This window comes from Coenobita brevimanus, chromosome 69 (assembly GCF_032717465.1).
Source record: "Coenobita brevimanus isolate Jiangsu-jjx chromosome 69, ASM3271746v2, whole genome shotgun sequence".
Classification (NCBI taxonomy): Eukaryota; Metazoa; Arthropoda; class Malacostraca; order Decapoda; family Coenobitidae; genus Coenobita; species Coenobita brevimanus.
Window position 1 is genome coordinate 4,100,814 of NC_137022.1, and position 15,988 is coordinate 4,116,801.

Consider the following 15,988-nt stretch of genomic DNA (forward strand, 5'->3'; position numbering starts at 1 on the left):
CAGGGGATCATATGGCGGGGCGTCACTTTTGTGATTCTGTGTTATTTTGAATTTGCCTGGGCATTCAAGTGGTGGCTTGTATCATCTATCTGTACTGCCAATGTCCAACACTAGTCAGCACTCATAATCTCATCTGTACTCCCATCCATTGTTGACAATTTATCCATTTCTCCCCGTTCTTGACTCCCCTCCCAACCTCCCCTCCATTACCCTCTCCTCTCGCCTGCCCGGCCATGCTACGCTAAGTAAATCTTCCCTGGAATTTTCCACTGATTTTATCCATTGAAATATGCCCTATGCTCTATTCTTATACCAAATAATATATACAAGAAAGAAATTAGGTAAGTGATGGTGCCATACACCTGGAATTGGCTAATTATCACCTGACAACACCTCACGTATACTCATTCACTAATTTTCGCTGTTTATTTCCCCTTGAAATATGCTGTATAATCTATTCTAGTAATAAAAATATATATAAGAAAGGAAGGGAGAAGCCTAAGTGATATTTACATTCACCTGGAACTACCTAATTTATTATGAATTGTCTAGATTTCCTGCCAATCATTTCAGAGCGTATATATTAGCAGCTGTCACCCCTCTGACATTGGCAGCATTGCATTCCCCCTAGGCAGGCCACCACACTGTATTCAGTTTACTGTCGTCTTTCAAGGTGAAAGCAGGTCGGATTCGCGCTTGCCCAATTCCGCCGCTTTTTAGCCCCATGCAAAAGGCCCTGTGACCTCTACCCTCTACTAAACCTCGTGTGGAAAGATGTAAAGGGCTAAGTGACTGCTGTGGAACGTGAACTGGCTAATTTGTCAATGAAAATGATAGACAGTGACTACGATCTATCTGGTGAGTAAAACAGTGCAAGTGGATATGTAAATAATGTGTAAACAGAAAGTGGAAGCAATGAATGTAAATATAAGTGAACAGTGGAAAATAGTTTTATAAGTTACTGCAAGTGACTGCATAACACATGTAAATAAAATAGAAATGTAAATAATGTAAATAAAATAGAGAATGTAAATAGAAATGTAAATGAGTAGTAATATAAGAATACGAGTATATATACTAGGAGTAATGAAAGTGAAAGTTTCACTCTAGCATGTATGAATACTATGAGTTATGAAAGTGAAAATGAAAGTGACAGAATCACTCTCAACGCTAGTATATAGGACGAGAAAGTGAATGCTACGTATTTTACTGAAAGAGAAATTGAATGCCTACAGTGACAATAAACTACTATTACTGAAGGAAACTTATGGATAAAGACTGTAGATATATAAAAGTGTTATATAGTAATCGAAATATAAACTGTGAGTGTTTTTATGAATAATAAATGACAGAACACCAGCGGCGAACGATCACAAGTGGGAAGGTCATACGCGCTCTTAATTTTCATTGCTTTCACAGTGTTTTTTTTTTTTTTTTTGAATATGGATTCCAAACTATTTGAGAATCATAGAATAGTGTTTCTAGTGATAATATCAGGCTGTGGTAATCATATTGCGGGTTGTTGGGAAGTGTAGAGTGGAGACTTCGTTACCCAACTTCAGAGGTCTCCACAAGTCCTACGGTACTCGACGAAGGACTAATAACTGATTTTTGGCAAATATTTTTAAAGAGTGTTGGAGCGCAAATATGCCCATGAGACACGCAAGTCAGGCAAAAACAACCCTGCGGTTTAGGGGTTAATGACTATGGGATATCTCTATGGCACATATAATGCCTGCTATGGTAGGTCAGTTATTTCACTAATCCAGGCATTATATGTTTCAGAAAATATAAATACTGGCTTCATTTTAAAGGTAAAATACTCACATCATTTACGGGCAGGGTGAAGCAGAGTGGAAACCCCGTTATAACAAACCACACTCCTGCCTCTAAGCCTAACAGCTGATAATGGGCCCCCATGCTTTACAAACAATATATCTATGTTCCATAGAAAAAATCACTTCACATTATAGTCAAAAACACTGTACAATCACAATATTTCAATAATGGCTTCTGTCTCAGGTGTGAGGGGGAAAATGGTGGATTTAAAGGGATGACTGACAGCAGCGTTACCCTTCAGCCCGGCTTGTCATGAGATACTGAGATTTTTCTGATGCACATTGCCTCATCAGAGCAGTCACAGTTTTGCCAAGTATTTACCTCGGAAGAGAGACGCACCAACTAGAATGCATCAAAATTTGACGCAAATCAGCACAAAACTTTCCTTTTGACAGCATTTTTTCTGCTTAACAATGCGATTCGCGTCTTCATGCATTTATATGCCAAACCACAAAGAATGTGATTCACGTCAACGTGCCTCGGAGGGTTAATTGCAGAGTTTTTAATAATTCGAATAGCTTTGTTCTGAATTTTGTCTAGCTCTTTTAATGCAACCTCTCCATGACCAGTTCACAATGGTGAGCAGTATTCAAGCTGAGAGTGCACATGACTTATTAATCATAGTTAACTGCTCGTTAGTGAAAAAGTTACGGACTCTGTGCAGTAATCCAAGTTCCTTTGAGGCAGTTTTAGCATGTGATCTGACATGAGAGGTCCAGCTGAGGGCATTGTTAAGTGAAACACCAATAATTTCAATACCTTTGGGGATGGAAATATTAGTAGCATTGCAGGTAATATGTGAATCTGGGAATATCTGTCTATTAGTAAATTGCATATATTTGGTTTTACTAGCATTAAATGAAACAATGTTATTTTGTCCCCATTCACTGATCTTAGATAAGTCTTGATTTATGGAGAAAGTTGTACTGAGCTGAGAGATAGAGATATTAACCCGCCCCATCCCGACCACTTTTCCACCACTGACTCCCCCCAATCCCAACGAATTTTGGATAAATTTTTTTATGGTTCAAACCTCCGCTTTTGGTGAGGAACAATGGAAAATCACAAAGAAAGTGGTCACCAGGGTCCATAAGTGGCCTAGACAGGTATACCATCATTACACCTGGTACCATGTTCTATGGAGGTGCTCTGCAGCTGTCACATTTTCTATGGTAGGGAATAGTATGGCAAACCATTCAAAACAGGTAGATATTTATGTATTACACACCAAAAAACATGTAGTACATGAGTATATTGGTTCTTATACAGAAATAGAGGTGAAGTAAGCATTGTTCCATCAGGCAAACCTAGCTAAATCGCCCAAACTGTTCACCGATGATTCGCCAACATTGTTATTTCATCATACATTTCATTTCTTCAACTTACATAATACTTTTCCAATAACATTATACCCTTTTCCACTTTAGAGAACTGTTTTCACATATTTACAGGCCTTATGGTAATATTTAGCGTACTGTTAGCGCATATTTACGTAGTGAGTGAACTTGCTCTGACTTGTTTCAACTCACAATCTCTTTTTTCACCTTACATAATACTTTTCCAATAACGTTATACCCTTTTCCACTTTAGAGAACTGTTTTCACATATTTACAGGCCTTCAGATAATATTTAGCATAATATTAGCGCATAATTACATAGACAGTGAAATCGCTATGACTGTTGTTTCAACTTACACTCTATTTTTCAACTTATATAATACTTTTCCACTAACATTACACCTGTTTCCACTTTATATAATTGCTATCACGTATTTACAGACCTTACTATTCTACTGAGTGTCATATTATCGCATATTTACACAGTGAGTGACCTCGCGATATCACTTGTCTCAACTTACACTATTTTTCAACTTATATAGTATTTTCCCACTAACATTACACCCATTTCAACTTTATATAGTTCTTATCACATATATACACGCCTTACCATTATACTGAGCATCATATTATCACATATGTACAGGCCTTACTTCTACAGTGAGCATCATATTATCGTTATCACACGCAGTATCAGTAATGTAGGAAGTTATGATATTCCTTAAAACATGGCTTAAGGCAAAACGCTACGTTGCAGTCTACACACTCGTATCTTGTGTCTTTCCACTGAGTGGCTGGTCTTACTGTTGAGTGCTTGCATACACGGCAGCGGTGCTGGGGTCTAGGACGGTTTGGTTGAGGAGGGATGCTGATCGAGTAGTGGCATCCTGCGAGGGGAATCTTGGCGGCACTGGGGGTGCAGCTGCGGTGTGGGGCCCTGTCCTGTGCGTACCTGGCGATAAGTTCACGAGATAGCTCCCTCACAAACTCCTCAAAGGTCTCAGAGATTCCCGTTGTCATGGCGTGGAGGTAGTGTGCATTGAGGACCGTGATGTCGAGCAAGTGGAAGAAGGGCTTTTTGTACCACTTCATCGTGGTCCTGGCACACTCCACACTGGAAATCTTGGAGTCAGACTGATCCACTTTCCTCATGTTGATATTATAGTCCAGTACTGACTCCGGTTTCCAGACATGGCACCTCCTCTTGCTGCAGTGATCCATGGAGTCTGTGCAGTGCATCAGGGGGCAGTGAACAGCCGACAGGAGGCAAACTTCTCTGTTGTGGTTCCACAGGGTGGCAAGGATGTTATTTGCCTGGAAGAAAACCTTGTTCTTGTCAGGTTTCCTCCCAACCTTCATGGCGACGGTTTCTCTTCACTGTACCATAGACTCTGGTGTCGTGTTGTTGGAGGAACCGAGCGAGAAGAGGGCTAGTGTACCAGTTGTCCAGGTACAGCACATGACCACAATGACGGTACTCCTCTATCATTGTCTTCACCACGGCCCCTGAGAGTCCAATACTACGATCTTCCATTATGTCTGTCTGTGCACCAGTGTACAAAACTATGTCTTGCACATAACCAGTCTTACAGTCACACATAACAAAGATCATGAACCCGAAAACCCGAAATGGTGTCTCTTGCTGGGTAGGTACTGGCGAAAGGAAATATTACCCCCCACAACACAAGACTCTCGTCTATGACGAGGTTTCTGTAAGGATAAAATGACAAGTGGAACATTTCCCATAGGTGATCAAAGACAAGGCTAATTCTCCTCATTTTATCTGTGTTATTAGCATTAGCAGGGCCGTCTGCATCATAAAAGTGGAGGCGGTTGAGAATTTGCTGGAATTGATTACGACCCATTACCTTACCAAAGGAAGGTATGCTGGTCATTAGGTTCGTGGTCCAGTATGCAGGAATTTGATTTTTTTGTACTACACCCATCAAGAGAACCAGGGCCGAAAATATGAACATCTCACCTAGGGTTACGGGAGCCAAAAATATGAACACCTCACCCAGGGTTACTGGATAGTCATATTGCTGGGAGTGCCTGCTCATTGTACCTTCACGCTCACTTTCACGGCACTGGCTGCTTGCAAATAAATTTGTTTGCTCCACTATGCGACCCACAAACTCCTCCCCAAGGAACAGATGGAAGAAATCCACCCTGGTGAAGCCTGCGTGGATACCTGGAGCGGTGCAGCCAGAACGCCACTCCTCAGTGAAGGAGTGAATGATGGGAGTGAAATCACTCCCATCTTCCCAGTCCCATGACACACTACTGTCTCCAGCCTCGTCCCCATCGTCGTCTTAGTCAGGGTGGGGAGGGGAGAGGGGTGGGGGAGGTTGGGGAGGTGGAGAGCAGCACCCTTCCCCACTCGCACTCCTCTTCCCTTTCCCTTTTCCTTTCCCCTTTCCCTTCCCTTTCCTTCCTTTCCCCACTTCATGGGGCTGTGGGGAGGAAGTGCAGGAATATTATGGGGGAAAAGATGTGCTAGGGAGCAGCTCCACCTCGCCTCCCCGCTGCCCATGTACAGCACGTGCTCATGCTGCCTCCCTCACACCACTTGCCCTTTCACCGGTCACTCCCACCACATCACTTTCCCTCTTACCCCTCACTCCCGCCACATCACTCACACCTTCCCCAGACAACGCAAAAGGACCATAGGCCTGATTTTCCTTCTCACTGCACCTTCGGATCCTCACGGGTGAAATTTTCTCCCTCCCCAACCACGAGGTAACATCACGTCCTACGCCGCCGTCCTCCTCCTCGTCCTCATCTGACTCTCTGTCTAGGGGCTGGAGAGAGGTCCGTGCATGTGTATGGGGTCCAGGCTGGCCTACCCTCGCCTTACGGTACGTAACATACTGCACTTTCCTTGGCGAAGGGACCTCATCACTGCTGCTTGTTTCCTCCTCATGCTGCACATAATCCCTATTCTCCACATCGTCATCCAGTGGAGAATCACTATCACCTGTGGAGGTGTCCAGGGTGGATTAAATTTCGTCCTCAGAGAAACCTTTATGCTCCATGTCTGAAATGAGTCACTGCAAACAGGTGAGTGACTGAGACAAGGGAGTGAGCAGGTCACGCGGGGTCTGGGAGAGGGCCTGCCTGGTGGCAATTAGGGGAGGCTTGCCTGGGTGTGAGTACCAAAAATCACAAGCGAAATTTGAAATTTGTGAAAATTAGGGACCTTGCAATTGAGGTGCGTTCATATACATCAACGGGACTGGCAGTGACAAAAAGCGTGAACATATATATATATATATATATATATATATATATATCAACGGGACATGGCGGGTTAATCTTTGTAAATAGGTGTTTGAGTGTGAATGAACTGTGAAGTGTTGAGTCATCTGCATATGAATGGATGGGATTGTGGGTGACAGATAAGAGATCATTAATATGAACAAGGAACAGGGTTGGTGCCAGAACCGATCCTTGTGGTGTGCTGACATTAACTGAGTGGAAGTTAAAATATACATCATCTAGTTTTGCTCTTATTTTCTATCACTGAGATATGAGGAAAGCAGAGGAACAAAAGACGTTAGTCCATAGCAAGGGTGTTTGGACAGCAGGGAATGGTACCATGCTCTGTCAAATGCTTTTGAAATATGAAGAGCTACTGCATGAGTTTTTCCGTGTTGGTCAATCGACTGATGGATGGTATGACTCAGGAGATTGAGTATGTCAATGGTGGATCTCTCGTGGCAGAAACCATATTGTCTATCACTCAGTTGTTGGATTCAAGGCATTTAACTATGTGTTTAAATACAATCTCAAATACTTTACCAAGAAATGTGATTGTTATTGGTCTGTAATCAGAGGGGTCAGAGGAATTGCCTTTCTTTGGAATTGAGTGGATATGGTCTTCTTTCCATGAATTTGGGAATGAAGAAGTAAGTATGCATAGTCTGATAAATTTAGTTAGAACAGAGGCTAGTTCTGGGAAACATTTTTTCAGAACAATAGGAGAATTCCATCTGGATCTGGAGCTTTGTTGGTTGGTTAATTGTCTAGGATGGATTTTATGTATCTAGCCTGTATTTTAAGTGGAACAGTTTTGGGAGAGTTAAGTTCAAGTACTGGAACGTTCTGGCTGACTTCATCTACAGCAGAATTTCTGGTGAATATACTGTCACAGATATGCGCTTCCCCATGTGGATCATTTGTGATGTTGCCATCTGAAGATTTTAGTGGGGGATGGATGATGACTTGTTAAAGTTATTATTGAAAGAACTAAGAGCTGACCAGAATATTCTACTGTAATTTGGGTTGGTAGTTTTGATGCTTGATTTTGAAGAAAGTTTGATTTAGCGAGATTAATTACAGCTTTTGCATTGTTTCTAGCAGTTTTAAATTCACAGAGTGATTCAGATTTTTTTTTTTTTTATTTTAAGTAAGAGTTATATGCTAATGACTTTTGGGCCGTTGCTCTAACACATTTACTGACACACCACATTGAAGAGTTCGTTCTAATAATGACCTGTTGACTTAATATGAATAAATCCATACCAGCTAGTATTAAGGCATTAATGTGGGACTGGGTAGAACTGACATTACTAGAGAAGAAAGACTGCCATGGAATGTGAGCGAGATGATTTATAAATCCATCCCAGCTGGCCTTATCAAAGTTCCTTCCACGCTAACTTGGCCTAAAATTGCCATTTCTCCATTTTAAATACTGAGTTATTGCAAGATATTCTATTTATCTATCTATTGCCAGATGCTTCAGTCCAGTAAGAGGTGGTCATAAACAAATTGCCTCCATGTCGCCCTGTTCCCCGCCATTTCGCTGCCCTCCTCCCAGTTCACACTTAGTGTCTTATATTAATTTCGATGAAGGGAGGTATACTAGTGAGGTTAGGAAGCATACTAACACCTCTTCCTTACCGATTTATTTCTAAATCTGCTCCGTTACTATATTTTTATGTGTTATTCAGGAAGCTTACTAATACCTTTTCCTTACCATTTTATTTCTGATTCTGCCCCGTTACTATATTCTTGTGTGTGTTATTCATGCAATCTATATTGATACTGAAAAGACATAAGGAGCAAACCAATGGATATTATGCTGGAATGCATATGTGGGTCTGTCAGACCCGACACTATCTTGTGTGTATGTGACCTGCATGCGGTTCATTGTCCCAGGCCACTGTGTGCCCCATATACAGTAATCCCTCCAATATCCGATGTAATATAGCCAAAGGCATGTCCGGATAGTGGTCCTGTCCGGATATTGGGCCCCAGCCTCCTGGACTTGTACTTATGGACCCTAACTCAGAAAAACACCTATACAACTCCCTCTGGACATGCATTGCACCTATTTAAGACCCAATTCACACCAATAAGGGACATAAAAGACTGAAGTAAATGCAAAAGAACCATAAAATGAGGTTTTAGAGGTGAGTTTATACAATATTAAACATTCTTGGTACTTACAACAAGTCCCTGGCTCCTGGACTGGTAGTTATGGACCCTAACCTAGCCTAATTCAGAAAAACACCTCCCGACTGTACATGGATAGCACTTAAGACACTATTCGCACCAATTAGGGACATAAAAGAGTGAAATGAGGTGTTAAAGGTAAGTATGGAAAATACAGAACAATATGAAACATTCTGGGTACTTACAGCAAGTCCCTGGCCATCTCGATGAAAAACCCGCCTCTCTCAAACTCTGACAGTAAGAAGGAGTTCCTGAAGCACTTGCAGTACACCGTTCATGAAGTCTTGCACTAACCTTAGTCATTTGCACTCAGAATTCCATTCTCTTAACACTGCGCACTCTTGTCTTACTTGCACTCCTTTGTACCTTAATGAAATAAGTGTTTCACTCTGCACTTAAATTCTTTCCACTCATAAAACCATTTTCTAAACATAACACAAGTTAATTTACGTTACATTGAAAGTCAATTAAATCTTTGTCTTTTCACTCAGAACTCAAATTCCTTAACACTATGCACTGTTTTTTTTTCACTGCACAACACTGTAAATTCCCATGTGGTCTAGTGGAGAAGTTCTAGGCGTCTAATCACTGTCAGAGTCTGAGAGTAGCTCATGCAGGTGACATAGGGGTACATCGCTGGGTCGTGGTGATGGCGTACCAACTGCAGACGATTCTGAAGAGAGGCGCAAACTCATGTCGAGTGGTGACTCCACTGTGCCTGATGTGCTGGGCTGTGGCTTGGAGCATGAGGGCCTGTCTTGGGGAGGCAATGGAGTGGAGCCAGGGCTGGGCACAGCGGGGTCACGGGCCTGAAAAAGCTGTCAATGGTTAATTGACGCAAGGAACGACTTTTGATGATTAATGATGTGCTGCCTGAAAGCGCGCACTTCCTCCACAAGTCCCAAGGGCCCCATCTCCCTGTCGCAGTCCGGGTGCTCCAGGTAGTCCAGAACGAACTCTAGGTGTTCCTGGAGTGCATTCAGCTTGGGGATGGCTGCAGTAGTGTCACGCTGAGAAGAGTCCTTATCATCGTCGCCGTCCTCATCGGAATCTTCAAGCTGGGTACTGACATCTGCAACTGAAGATGCGATCTTGATATCAGACAATGTCTGATACCCAGGATCGCCCTCGTCATCATCCAACCACTCACGCACTTCGTCCACATCCAAATCGTCCCCATACACATGTAGACGTGCATGGAAGTCATCCACGTCAAAACCTAGGAAATCGTGCTCCACATCCGTTCCGAGAAGCAGACAAGACCAACTATTTTCTAGAGTCTTGACAGGGATTTACTTTCATGCACTGGCCCAGTTGTAGGTGGCAGACTTGATGTTGTAGCAGCGAAGGTTTTCCAAAGTCCACTGGCCTCGCATGTCCCGTCCCTCCCTGCGCTCGTCCTCATCCTCTAGAACAACCATCACCTCGTCCAGGAACTTCCGTCGGTACAGCCTCTTTGTTGCCACAATCACTCCTTGGTCCATTGGTTGGATGAAAGCAGTAGTATTAGGTGGCAGAAACATGCACCTAATGTGCCCATTCTCAGCCACCAACTCCTTGTTGCACGGGTGGGCAGGAGGATTGTCGAGGAGAAAAAGGACCTTTACCTGGTCGCGTGGGATTCCCAGTTTCTTCATCTGGTAATGGATGACCTCCTTGACGAAATGGCAGTGGAACCAGTCTTTGAAGATCTGGGCTGTGAACAATGCCTTTAAGGAATGGTACCAGGCAACAGGAAGGACATCCATCACCCCACGAAGACACCGAGTCTGCTTTGCACGGCCAACAATAACGGGCATGAGCCGGTGCATGCTGTTAGCATTGGCACAACACAAAGCAGATATCCGGTGCTTGCAGAGCTTGCGGTCAGGTACACTCTTCTCCGTCTCCTCGGCTAGAGTGTTTGTAGGCAAAGAGCGATAGAATAAGCCAGTTTCGTCAGTGTTGTAGACTTGACCGAGAGTGAGGCCCTCCCTGTCGCTCAAGCACTTCACCTTGTGCTGAAACTCGTCTACTCCATCCTCGTTGGCGTCCAAAGCTTCGCCATGAGACTTACGGTTGGTAAGGCCATGTCGTAACTTGAACACGAAGAGCCAACCTTGAGATGCCTTGAAGTCTAGGGTGTCGTGAAGCCTTGTGAACTTCTCAGCAGCAGCCTTCAGCTCCGTACCACGCACCACCACACCAGCAACACGTTGCTGTCATTACCAAATCAATGTGGAGCAGTCGACTTCTGCATACTTGGGAGTATACATCACCTTCTTCTCCACGTTGCGTTTGCTTTTTGACGAGAAGTCAGCCATGTACTGCATGAGCTTGTCACGGGATCTCTTGATATCAGACAAAGTAGATTGGGCCAGGCTGAATTCACAAAGGATGCGTGAGGAAGACCATCCCGCATCCACCTTGTCCAATATCTCCCTCTTCTTCTCCAGAGTCAAAACCACTCTCTTCCTCTTCTCAGGCGGCGGGGCCATCATCACACACACGAAGGAGAGGCACGAGAGCAGCAGGAGAGCCTGCAGCAGGTAAGGCACCACCACAAAAACGAGCACATGGGCGGGCATGACCACGAGCGTGCACACACAACAAGAGATGGGCGGTAAGTGGGGAGGATGCAGGGGCGCTCTAGCGGACATCGGCGGAACAACGCACCAAAACACAGCTGGCCCTCACCGCGTGCGCCAACTTCAAATTTCGGGAGGGAAAAAAGTCGATTTTTTTTCGAATTTTTTGCGGCTTTTGGCCCAGTTTGGGAATATTGGATCCCGGGACGAAAATGTCCCATTATTGGGGATGTCCAGAAATTGGGTGTCCGGATTTTACGGGGATTACTGTACACACATTCCACGAGTTGCTCTAGCATTGAGAGGTACTGTTGGTCCACTCTCTCCATAGGAAGTTTCCAAAATGACCCATCTGGGCATCGCACACCCGGCGTATGCACTGATGTACATCTTTGACAATGGGTTTGTCACACCCACCGTAAGTATTAATAGTTTATTTAGTACGGTGTTTTTTCTTGTAGGAAGTTAATATTTGTTATAACGGGAGAATTTAGTGCACAAACAATAAAAATGGACCACCATTTTATGAGTGATGAAGAACTAGACTGTACAATGAATACCACAGGCCTTTCCAGTGTAGTTGGCGGTGGTGAAAATGATCACGAACAGGAGGCTAATGATGAAGAAAAAGGTGACAGTGTTGAGCATGTAGGGATCAATGATAGTGACACTGATAAAGACTATGCAACCTCATCTAGTGAATAAAATTCCACTGATAGTGACAACCATCCCTGCAAGCCTAAACAAAGGCGCATGTCCAACCCAGTCAAGTCACGTGTTATAGAATTCTTAGTAATTATTTCCCTCGTGACCAAAAATATAACATAAGTGACAAATAGCAACAAATCTGGATTAAAAATCAATGTTTTTAGCAATCAGAAGGTAACAGTAGTATAATAACACTGAACACACCTCAAGTAATGTCCATTTAAGGGTAAACGTATGTTTTACTTTAGTTACCCCCCAAAAAAATAGGGGGAGGGTGCTGGTTCTAAATCAATGGGATTAGCCTCAGGGAGGTCCAAATACCATGTAGTGTTCAGTTTCAAGGGTAAATGATTGCATGAAGAATCGCTGTTTTTCGTACGTCATTTTTTTCTTTAAAAAAAAGAAAAGAAAAAGTCCCTTTTGTGACGACCTCCTCCACAGCCCAGTGTGAGTCACTAAAAGTTTTGGCGCCATGAGCTGCAGCGCCCATGACCCAGGAGTGTGTGTGCAAGCGGAGAAATCCGCAGCTGTAGTGATAAGCCTACCTCATTTTTTTTTTTTTATACGATGCATCGCACATTTTCCCCGTTTTGGTGTTTTTCTAAGTTACCCTTCACCCTTAAGTTTTCCTTTAAAGTCAATTATTTTATGTGGAAATGCAAGTATAAGGGTTATATTTGGTACTTATATTTATAGTTTTATTATATTTTGATTTTAAGTTTGGTGCTTTATTTTCCGAAAAATGAGTTTCTCACACCCACCATACGCACGTGACTTTTTTTGCGCATACTCGTATGAATTGTAGTTAAGGAGGAGTTTGGAAAACAAATCGCTGAGGAATAGGTGTTAGGGAGCCTCTTTACCAGACAGGAATACTGGCTGAAGTGCTATATCAAGAATGATTTTTTTTTTCTTTTTTAATACAAAAATGAAGGAACCAAAGGACAGACTTAACGAGCAAAAGGACAAAAGTCTGGGCCAAATTTATGTGAAAGGATTATAGGAAACTTACGAGAAAGTATGTATCGTATCTGTAATTTGTTTTCACGTGAAGGACAAGATTGATTGACTGACTGACTGACTGACTGATTGACTGATTGACTGATTGATTTACTGATTGATTTACTAATTCACTGACCGACTGACTGGTTGATTGACTGACTTATTGACTAACTGACCGACTTACTGACAGATAAATACACAAATAGACAACACCAGAACAACACAAATCAAAACAATCATCTAACATCAAATTTCACCCCCCAAACCAAGAACACACTTTAATGATGCAAGGGAGAATGGAGAATCGTCTAGTGTCTCTTATACTGATGTAAAAATTATGTACCATTTAAGAAAACAAAATTGGTCTTGAACTGTTTTGAAAGAAGGAAAAGGAATCATAAATATGCTCAAGATTTCCACCTCCGTCTTCTCCTTAGCTGAGATTCCCTAACACACTATCCGTGGCGATTTAGTTTTCTTATTACAGCTTACTATTGTTTTGTTTGGTACTTATATCCTTTTTACTGTACACTGATTGCATTGTTGACATAAGTGGCATATTATTATTATTATTATTATTATATTATTATTATTATTATTATTATCATCATCATTATTATTATCATTATTATTATTATAACCATCATGAAATTCTTTCCTACATAAGGAAGGGGCGAGGTAGGGTCCAGAGAGCAAGGAAAGAGAAGGCACTATAGAGGAAGAAGTATCGACTTCGACCAGTGAAATGGAGCCGACATCATCCAAGCCTTTACAGACGCATTTCAGTTGTTAATTACACGATATTTCTTCTTCAGCCATGCGGTTCGGCCTGATGGAGACCAAGGTTGCCCTGGCCAAGCTGATCCTGGCAGCTGACCTCAGCATACCGCCAGGTCACGAAGACATCAAGATGGAAAGCTCTCCCTTCATGCTGAGGCCTAAGCATGGCGTCTACATCCTCCTCACGCCTCGCAAACACGAATGAGACACGTATAGGGCGGTATGCCAGTACAGCCGGGAAGCCATCATACCAAAAACCCGTAAAAATAATCAACACTAAAATATCCATAAATATATCAAAAACAAATTCCACACCCAAAACCTCACGCCGACCACAATCTTCACACACACAGACGCCACCAAGTCCACGAGCATTAGGTCGAAATATGAGTAATCAAGGGGAAAAAAAATAATATGGAACTGATTTTTGCTGTATTAGTTCCTAACGAGTTCTAGAATAACATACTAAAAGTCCCCGAATTCCTCCCTTGTGGTTTTGACACTGGATGCCTAAAGTCGGGGAATATTATATAATCAGTTTTTTAACAAATAAAATTTTATCAAAAATACTTGTTTTTCATTCTTTTAAACCATTCTTTTATTTAATTGGGGTTCCAGTGCCTTTTATCTTATAAAATGAACTATTTCTTCATGCCAAATACTGTCAAAAGGCAATGTTGGTTGTTCAAATTGCATAGGGTCGTACTAATGTATGTTTGTATTGTCTTTAATTTATTTGTGTTCCTATTTTAAATTGAATATCACTGTAAAACAATGATCCTTTTTGTACTTCCAGAAGTGTGGCATCCATCTGTGTGACCTGCAGTGAAGCCCTGGGGAGCAAAGACACATCAGCTATCAGAAGCAAGGGACGGGAAACCTTAATAACTGCCAGCTTATCAAGAAGTGATGGCCTGGGTCAGACATTCGAGAAGCAAATCCCCCTCATAGTACGGTACACACAGACTGCAGAAAGAGCTGTACTAGACCTAGCAGTATACAAGCAGACCTAAAAAGACAGTCAACAAATACTGATAAGCAGAACATGTCAGCCACAACTGCGTTCTCAAGAAAATGAGGTCAGTTTCAAAACACAGTTATTATTTTGTGCAACAAATGTATTCACAAATACTAAAGTTCCTGTAAAGAGAAGAAAAACTGTGTGAAGTAAGAACACTAGAATTCAAAGAAAATCTTTTGCTTCACGCATCCAGAAGAAATGAAGAGTGGACAAGATCTGTCTCATGTCCATAGTGTGTTTGATCTTGTTGCAGTGGAAGCAAAGTATCGTGAAGAGTGCAGATCTGACTTCTTCTTATGTGACAATCCCAAATGTCCCTCAAAACGTGGTAGACCGGGAGATGAAAAAAAAATAAATAAATAAGAACTTTCCAGGAACCATGCTTATATACTGTATAGATGAGAATGCTGAATGCCAATACTCCCTGACAGAGCTGCTGAATTTCATGAATGAGCACCTAGATGATTACAATAGTTACTCAGCCAAACATTTGAAGACAAAGTTGTTAGAGCATTATGGGGACATCATCATCACAACTATCCATCCATCCATCCATCATCCAATCCTACATTGCCCCATGAGGAGCGTAGGAGCCCGGGGCTAGGCACTTGGTCCCGACATTTAAGATGAGAATGACCAGCCTCACTCATCCCTGAGTGGTATTACATGAGCATTCAACCCCAACCACCCCTTGGATATAAACCTTCACTGGCTCAATCCGATTGGAGCGCAATAATTACTCACTAAACCACCAGGCACCAAAATTTGGTTATATGGTTACCACCCAGCGTAGAAAATGGGTTCCTGGTGTACAGGAAACCATTTGGCTTGTCACACAGTGTAGAGTCACCCACAGCCTGAAGGAAGAGGAAAGAATGAAGGAAAGAAAGACAGAAAAGGGAGTGTAAAGTCACCCGTAGGCAGAAGGATAAGGAAAGAATGAAGGAAAGAAAGACAGAAGAGAATGGAAGGAAAGAAGGATGGAGGGGAAAGGGCAGACACCCGAGAGCAGCACTATATCGAGTGAGTGGATGGTGAGCGCCCCCACCTACCACACTATCAAAGGAAATACTAATAATGTAAGTTTCAGAGACACTGGCCACAATATGGTATTTGATAATTGGAACACGGGTAGAATAATGACGATAGATGAAAAGAGAAAGCTTAATGTAAAAATGGCAGCATCTATTGTTCGAGATGACATAAGGACCACCTTGTATGACTGTGACTTATATCCTGATATCCAGTCAATATTAAAAGATCATCTGATTCCAGAG